General features: G+C 37.0%; 1 protein-coding gene across 2 annotated transcripts in view; it reads right to left on the reverse strand.

Annotated features, from left to right (window-relative positions):
- Positions 1-9,305, reverse strand: part of Taf4b (TATA-box binding protein associated factor 4b) — a 129,120-nt gene that overhangs the window by 115,057 nt on the left and 4,758 nt on the right. The gene's annotated exons all lie outside the window — the stretch shown is intronic.

Below are 9,305 nucleotides of genomic sequence, written 5' to 3' on the forward strand. Positions count from 1 at the left end.
CCTGAAGAAGACAAAATACTTTTCTTTGATATCAAAACTATAAAGCTATAGTAAATAAGATGGAATGATAACAGCACAAGACCACAAAGCTGACTAAAGAAACAGAATAGAAAACCCCAAAATAGGTGTATAAGGATATGTCATACAGGTTGAGTATCTCTTACCCAAAATGCTCAGGACCAGAAGTACTTCAGATTTTCTAACTTTTTTAGATTTTGGAATATTTGCATAGACTTAACCAGCTAAACATCTCTTTCCTGAAAATCAAAAAATCCAATATGCTCCAAAATCCAAAACTTTTTGAACACTAATATGAGACTCAAAGTTCAGATTTTATATCAGAGGCTCAACCTGAATAATATTTTCCCATGAGACTGTACACTCTTGAGAACAGAAGTAACTATTCAATATGTGGCCAATTAGTTGTCTTATGGGAAAGATGAAATTGGACACCTATTTCACACACATTCACTAAAGCCCTAGCACATTAAGGAATATAAAGGTAAAAATAAACAATTTAACTCTTAGACAATGTGGAAAAATATCTTTTAATTTGAGATAGGGAAAGACTTCTTAAATAAGTAGAGCTTAACACATTTAATTATATTAAAAGAAATTCCAATTAGCAAAATTGGAAAAAAAAAAAAAAACATAAGACACAAATGGACATAGTGACACACACCTGTAATCCCAGACAAATTTGAGTGGCTGAGGCAGAAGGATCCCAAATCCCAGGTCAGTCTCCTCAATTTAGTGAGACCCTGTCTCAAAATGTAATAATTAAAAAGAGCTGAGGATGTAGCTCAGCAGTAGATCTCCCTTGCTTTTAATCCCAGTCCCACCAAAAAAAAAAAGATAAGACACAAAATGAAATACTGGGTGCAGAGGTGCAGATCCGCACTCTCAACAGCTCAGGAGGCTAAGGCAGAAGGATCATGAATGTGTTCAAAGCAGCCTCAGCAACTTACAGAGGTCCTAAACAACTTAATGTGACCCTGTCTCAAAATAAGGGCTACAGACATGGCTCAGTAGCTAAGCACCTCTGGGTTCAATTCCTGCTACCCATAAAAAAAGACGATGACAACACAAAATAAAATATACTCAAAGGACAACTATTCAAAATGCACAAACAAATGCCAACAATAGGGAAAGTTAATTAAGACCCTGGTGAGATATCACTTTTTATCTATTTAGATAGGCAAAATTTCATTAGTCCAACAATACTAAGTGCTAGCGATACATATCAACAGGAACACTATCAATCTTATTTGGTGGTAGGATAATTTAGTACAATTACTTTGATCAACTTTATATGACTGCCAAATTGATTTTCATTTGTACATCCTATAATCCATTATTTCTAACCTAAAGAAATTCTTGTCTATAATACAAGTAACAATAAATATTGGCATACATTACCGGTAGGGCTGCAAATTGGTGTAACCACTCTGGAAAACAGTATGTAGATTCCTCAGAAAACCTGAATGAAACCACCATTTGACCCAGTTATCCCACTACTCAGTACATACTGAGTAGTACCCAAATGACTTAAAATCAGCATACTATAGTGATGCAACCACATCAATGTTTATTGCAGCTCAATTCATAATAGCTAAGCTATGGAACCAGCTTAGGGGCCTTTCAAATGGATGAAGAAAATGTAGTATAGATGGTGGAAGGGGACCTTCATCACTATACAAAATACATGTATGAAGATATGAGAAAAAAAAAAGAATAGTGTTCCCTTAGATTAGGTAGAGAGAAGTGATGGGAGGGGAGGGGAGGGGAGGGGAGGGGATGGGGGATAGGAAGGATAGTAGAATGAAATAGACATTATTATTACTGTGTGTATATATATGACTGCATAACCAATATGATTCTGCAACCTGTACACTCAGAAAAATGAGAAATTATATCCCATCTGATTCAAATGTATGATATGTTAAGGTCATTGTACTTCATGTGTAACTAATTAAAACAAAAAATTTTAACAAACGGGCCAAGAACCTGAACAGACACTTCTCAGAGAAGGATATACAATTAATCAACAAATACACAAAAAAATGCTCACCATCTCTAGCAGTCAGAGAAATGCAGATCAAAACCACCCTAAGATACCATCTCACTCCAGTAAGATTGGCAGCCATTATGAAGTCAAACAACAACAAGTGCTGGCGAGGATGTGGGGAAAAGGGTACACTTGTACATTGCTGGTGGGACTGCAAATTGGTTCAGTTTGGAAAGCAGTATGGAGATTCCTTGGAAAGCTGGGAATGGAACCACCATTTGACCCAGCTATTCCCCTTCTCGGACTATACCCAAAAGACCTAAAAAGAGCATACAACAGAGACACAGCTACATCAATGTTCATAGCAGCACAATTCACAATAGCTAGACTATGGAACCAAACCAGATGCCCTTCAATAGATGAATGGATAAAAAAAATGTGGCATTTATACACAACGGAATATTACTCGGCACTAAAAAATAACAAAATCATGGCATTTTCAGGGAAATGGATAGCATTAGAGCAGATTATGCTAAGTGAAGCTAGCTAATCCCTAAAAAACGAATGTCTTCTTTGATATAAGGAGGGCAACTCAAAACAGAGCAGGGAGAAAGAGCATGAGAAGAAGATTACCATTAAACAGGGACGAGAGGTGGGAGGGAAAGGGAGAGAGAAGGGGAATTGCATGGAAATGGAAGGAGACCTGCACTGGTATACAAAATTACATAAGAGGAGGTGAGGGGAAAGGGAGAAAAAAAACAACAAGAGAGAGAAATGAATTACAGTAGATGGGGTAGAGAGAGAAAAAGGGAGAGGAGGGGAGGGAAGGGGGATAGTAGGGGATAGGAAAGGCAGCAAAATACAACAGACACTAGTATGGCAGTATGTAAAAACGTGGATGTGTAACCAATGGGAATCTGCAATCTGTACATGTGGTAAAAATGGGAGCTCATAACCCACTTGAATCAAATGTATGAAATATGATATGTCAAGAGCATTGTAATGTTTTGAACAATAATGTATATATAAAAGAAAATGCAGTATAAATACACAATATAATATTACTCAGCCATAAAGAATGAAATTATGGTGTTTGCTAGATCTGGAGATTATCATGCTAAGTGAAATAAGCCAAACCCCCCCACCCCAAAGAAAAACAAAGGTCAAATGTTCTCTCTGATATGTGGATGCTAATACACAATAAGGGGGAAGGAACAGAAGTTCATTGGATTACACAAAGGGGAATGAAGGAAACAGAGAAGGGATGGGAATAGGAAAGACAGTAGAATGAATTGGATATAACTTTCTTATATTCATATATTCTGCCACGCGACCAGCGCGAGTTTCATAAAAGAAGGTTCGATGCGTAAGAAATTGCTAGTGAGTTTTAAAAGAGACAGACTCTCATTTACCTTTAACCCCAGCTCCAAGATGGCTTCTCCTAGCTCCCGCCTCCAGCCACCTAATGCGGTGGTGAGGTTTACAGAAGAGACTAGTGAGAGAGGGAAAGCATGCCAGGGAGTTAGCTTTTATTGGGGAACAAAAAATTCAAGGGAAAATTCCATCCAATGAAGGTTAAGGGAGGCAGCATCCCAAGGTCAGGGCCGGTGATTGGGTCTTCAAGTCAGTGGCCAGGCACGCCTCTGCACGGACAAGCCCTGAGACCTGGGAAAGGGTGTGGGATGGCTTTAACACCGCTGTGTCTAAGCGCCTCTTACCCAGCCAGGGAGGTAACTCAAATCACGTGTGAGGATGGCCTCCCACAATATATGAATACAGGACCAGTGTGATTCCACATCATGTTCAACCACAAGAATGGGAAGTTATACTCCATGTATATATGTCAAATTCTTGTCCATGTTAATAGAGACTCAAACAAAACATTCAAAGCTGGAGTTCTACTTCCAAGTGTAGGGCCAAGTGTGATGGCACACGCCTGCAATCCCAGCGGCTCCGGAGGCCCAGCGGCTCCGCAGGCAGAGGCAGGAGGATCACCAGTTCAAAGCCAGCCTTAGCAACTGCAAGGCACTAAGCAACCAATGAGATCCTATCTCTAAATAAAATACAAAACAGGGCTGGGGATATGGCTAGGTGGTCATAAATTCAATCCCCGGTACCCCCCCACAAAGCACGCGCGCGCGCACACACACACACACACACACACACAAAAGAGAAACAAGTATAACTGTTGAAAACTATTTAAAAACAACCATTTATAAACTTTGGAAATTTCCCTAAAGCATACAGAAAGTGACTACACAATTATTAAAGAAGATCTATCAAAAATTCAGCAAGAATATTAAGAATCTGTGGCATCTTAATTATGATCCAAACCCATTCCCATTCTTAGCACAGAAACTCCACACTGTGTCAGTTTAGTCAAGAACACAAGCCTCCCTCTTGCCTAAGCTCCCAGTCAAAGGCCATGGGATCTTCCTGGGAAGAGCAGACCCCAACATTTCCCATCCCCAACTACACAGTGAAGAAGATAAAGTTTAAGCCACACAAGAAGTGTGTGGCTCCCGGCTCCCTTCTTTGACCCATAAAAGAAGGCTCTACTTCAGGGATAGCATAATGAGAAATACTTGGGCACCCATGACCCTAACCCTAACCCTTTCAGGGTAGTTTCAGAAACCACCTGTGGGAGGGACTAGATGTCAGATTTAATGTACAAAGATTTCACAGTAATCATTATAAATATGTTCAAAGGACTAAAACCATACTTGGAGAAGGAATGTATGATGATATCTCAAATAAAGGCTATCACTAGAAGCCAGGAGCACAGGTGTTGCCTGTAGTCTCATCTGTGTGGAGGCTAAGGCAGGAGGATCACCTGAACTAGGAGTACAGTATATCAAAACCATACTGTGCAAAGGACATGACTTCAGATGGTAGCTTGTTTTCACAGGAACAAATGAAGAAAACCAGAAAAGATAAGACGGTAACATAGCAAATGTTAAAATAGATCCTTGCTCTCTTCTCTCAGCATATTTTAAAGACATAAAATTACATGAGATAAATATAACAAGATATTGTTGGGTTTGTAATATATCTGAATGTAATAGGTAGAGCTATAATAGTGCATGTGCACACACACACACACACACAGAGGTAAGAGGAAAATAATAATATAATAAATGTGAAATATATTCCAAGATACTATAAGCTTTATAATGACAAGATAAAATTCAGAAAAATATCTTGAAAAAAATTACAGAGGAGGACTGGAGATGTAGCTCAGTGGTAGAGTGTTTGCATAGCACATAATGAGGCCCTGGGCTCAATCCACATAACTGCCAGGAAAAAAAATTACAAAGGAAAAGATACACTAGAAAATATCCATTTATGCAAAATAAGGCAAGAAAGAAAGAAAGGAAGACAAGTGTGCCGGCGCATGCTGTAAACCCAGTTATCTGGGAGGCTAAGGCAGGAGGATGGCAAGTGAAGGCCAGCCAGGGCAACTTAGTAAGACCCTGTTCCAAAATGAAATTTTTAAAAAGGGCTGGGAATATAGCCAGTGGTAGAACAATGCCCAGCACGTATGAGGCCCTGGGTTCCATCTCCAGCAACACACACAAAAGGATCAGAGAAATAAAAAAGAAACATAAAATAAAACTAAATGGCAGACCTAGGTCCAACTATACCAATAACATCAATATATAAATGGATGAAAGAATCCAATCAAAAGACAAAAAGTATAGGGCTGGGATTTTAAAAATTCAAATATATACTATCTACAGGAGACACACACTGAATTCAAAGATGTAGAAAAATTGAAGAAAAAAATATATACATACAGTAGCAAACATAAGAAAGCTAGAGTGGCCATACTAATATCAAACAAAATAGACTTTAAAAAAAACAAAAAAAAATCATTGGAGACTTAAAAAAGAAAAAGTTTATAATGATGAAGGGCCCAATAAATCAAGAACCTGTAACATTTTAAATTTATATGCACCCAACTACATAACCTAACATATGAAACAAAAACTAAGGTAAAATAAATTTCTTGTAGATGACAGAAGGATGATAGAAGATGAGGGCTGAGGATACAGCTCAGCAGCAGAGTGCATGCCTAGCTTGCACAGGCCCTGACTGAGCTCAACCCACAACACTGCCCAAAACAACACACACACAAATAACAAAAGTTGGCAACAGATTAACAAGGACATCAAAGACTTAAAAAGCACTGTAAACAAACTAAACCTAACACAAATGTATATTATACATCACCCAAAGATAGGATTTTTTAAGTGTGTACAGAATATTCTGCAAGATACACCACTCACATTAAGACAAAAAACAAGCCTCAATAAACTTAAAAGAATTGAAATCATAAAATGTATTGTCTCTAACAATAATGAAATGAAATTATAAATCAGTAACAGGAAAATAAGCAAAGAAACTCCCAAATATGTAGATAATAATAGACAGTACACACTTATGTAACCAAGGGGCCAATGAAGAAATCACATACACACACACAAAAAAAAGGAAAATACTTTAGATGAATGAAAATGAAGTCATAACATTCCAAAACTTACGGGATTAGTTAATGCGGTGTTTAGAGGAACATTTATAGTTACAAATGCCTATCTTAAAAAGAATAAACTCAAGTAACAACCTTTTGTCTTTAGACACTGGAAAAAGGAGAGCAAAATAAAAACTAAAGCAAGCTGAAGAAAAAAGTGATAAAGATAGAGCAGAGGGGCTGGGGTTGTGGCTCAGCGGTAGAGCGCTTGCCTGGCACGTGCAAGGCCCTGGGTTCAATCCCCAGCACCACATAAAATAAGTAAATAAGGGTATTGTCTACAATTAAAAACAAAATAAATGTTTTAAAATGGTAGTGCGCTTGCCAGGCATGCAAGAGGCACTGGATTCAATTCTCGGCACCACATACTAATAAATAAAATAAAGATCCATCAACAATTTTAAAAATATTTTTAAAAAAAGAGCAGAGGTGAATAAAATAAAGAACAGAAAAACAACTGAGAAAAATTCAATAAACCAAAAGTTGGCTGTTTGAAAAGATCGACAAAAATGACAAACTTAAAATGACTAAGAAAAAAAGAAGACTCAGAAACCACTCAAATCAGGAATAAAAGACAGGGCATTACTGCTAAATTGGTAGAAATGAGGAGCATAATATGGGGGAGACTATGAACATTTGTAAACCAATAAATTAGAGAATTTCAATGAAATAGACAAATTCTTAGAAACATACAAACTACTGAAACTGATTCAAGAAGAAATATTGTGAATAGATTTCTTAAAAAAACAACATACAGGTCAGGGACACAAAGCCTTTCTTTAATATAAACACATGTGTTGCTCATTAATATACATAGATGTGAGGGTCTCTTCTGAGATCCACACAAAAGTAGACTTCTTTCATTTCCAGACAAAGAATTAGATGCTGCTAACATATTCTAAGTTGTTTTCTTCCTCAGGGACCATGGACCCAATTCCTTTAATTTTTCACATGTCATAGTTTCCTTCACTGAACTTAAAGTCACTTTAATTTCCCTTTTCCCCTCATTTTCTAAATTAAGTAAATGAAAGAAAAAAAATCAAATCAATAAGTTTTAACTTAGGTTGCTATTTATTATAGTACATCTCCCTATCCTTCATTTACACAGCTGATTTGCCAAAGCAGAGCTTTTATTTATCTCCATTAAATTTCATTTCTATAAGTAGACTAATAAAAAGCTGGGCACGATGGCCTCTACCTGTATGTAATCCTAAACCTCAGAAGTTTTGGACAGGAAGACTGCAAATGAAAAAACAGCCTCAGAAATTTAGCGAGACCCTAGACAACTTAGTGAGACCCTATTTCAAAATATAAAATATAAAAGGCTGGGGATGTGATTCATTATTAAAGCGAGTTCAATTCCCAGTAACAAAAGAAAAAAAAAAATAGACTAATCAGATGTCAGGTGATTTCTACTTCTTTTTTATTTCCATATTTGCTATTGGAAATCAGAGTGTTGAAAAGAAGTCAGCCTAGAGTATCTATGGAAATTCAGGAAATGTATTCGTTTTCCAGGAGAAAAATTAGGCCTACGTTATTTACTATTGTATCTATGGTACTTAGCATAAAACCAACCCAGTTAGTTGGTGCTGAAATGTATTAGTAAGTAAAAAATTCACTGAAAGCTTTATTCATAATGCCTTAACTCAGAATCTCCATTTATTTATTTATTTATTATTTTTTTAAGAGAGAGAGAGAGAGAATTTTTTTAATATTTATTTTTTAGTTTTCGGTGGACACAACATCTTCGTTTGTATGTGGTGCTGAGGATCGAACCCGGGCCGCACGCATGCCAGGCGAGCGCGCTACCGTTTGTGCCACATCCCCAGCCCCAATTTTTTTTAATAAATATTTTTTAGTTATAGCTGACAATACCTTTATTTTACTTATTTATATATATGTGGTGCTGAGGATTGAACCCAGGGCTTCAAACATGCTAGGTGCTACCGCTGAGCCACAACCCTAGCCCCAGAATTTCCAATTTTTCTTATCTGTCCCAACAAAGACACACATCACAACCTAAATACAAAATTGTCTGGATTACATTTATTTTTTTTAACAATAATAACAAAAAAGCAACCTAAGCAGACAATCAGGAAATAATAACAGATTCAAAATTAAACTTTTGAGTTTGTAACAAAATTGTCACTATGCAATGGTAAGTGAAAATGAGGATATAAGGATGGCATCATAGAATTCCAGTTATGTAAAATCAGAAAAGGAATGCATACATTCTTTTTCCCAAAGAGACTAAAAGTTTTTGAGAATGAAATGTACTATATCTTGCTTACAATGATGGCTGCAACTTTATCAAATTTTTCAACACCCACTATAAATGGGTTCCTTTATTTTTTAGTAACAAAAACTATACCTCAATAAAGCTGACATTTAAAAAACAGAGATTAAAAATAGACTCAAAGTATTTTGAAGGACAATAATTTTTCTCTTTTCCAAATTTCATACAACAAAAATAATTTTCTAATGTCCCCCCAGCCAAAATGGGGGTGGGTACACACTGAGATTATTTAAAGATAGGTTTTTTTACACTGTTGAGAATTTGGCGGATGCTGATAAACAGCAACCTCAGAGTACTGAGAACCAAATGCTATGCAGGGGGCTTGGGACACAGCTCAGTTGGTAGACTGCTTGCCTTGCATACACAAGGTCCTGGATTCAAGAAGGGGCGGGGGGGGGGGGAGGGGGAGAAGAAGAAAGAAAGAAGAGGAAAAACAACAACAAGACGAGCACATGCAGTATTGACAGATC

Source organism: Marmota marmota, unplaced genomic scaffold, assembly GCF_001458135.2.
Source record: "Marmota marmota marmota unplaced genomic scaffold, marMar, whole genome shotgun sequence".
NCBI classification, from domain to species: Eukaryota; Metazoa; Chordata; class Mammalia; order Rodentia; family Sciuridae; genus Marmota; species Marmota marmota.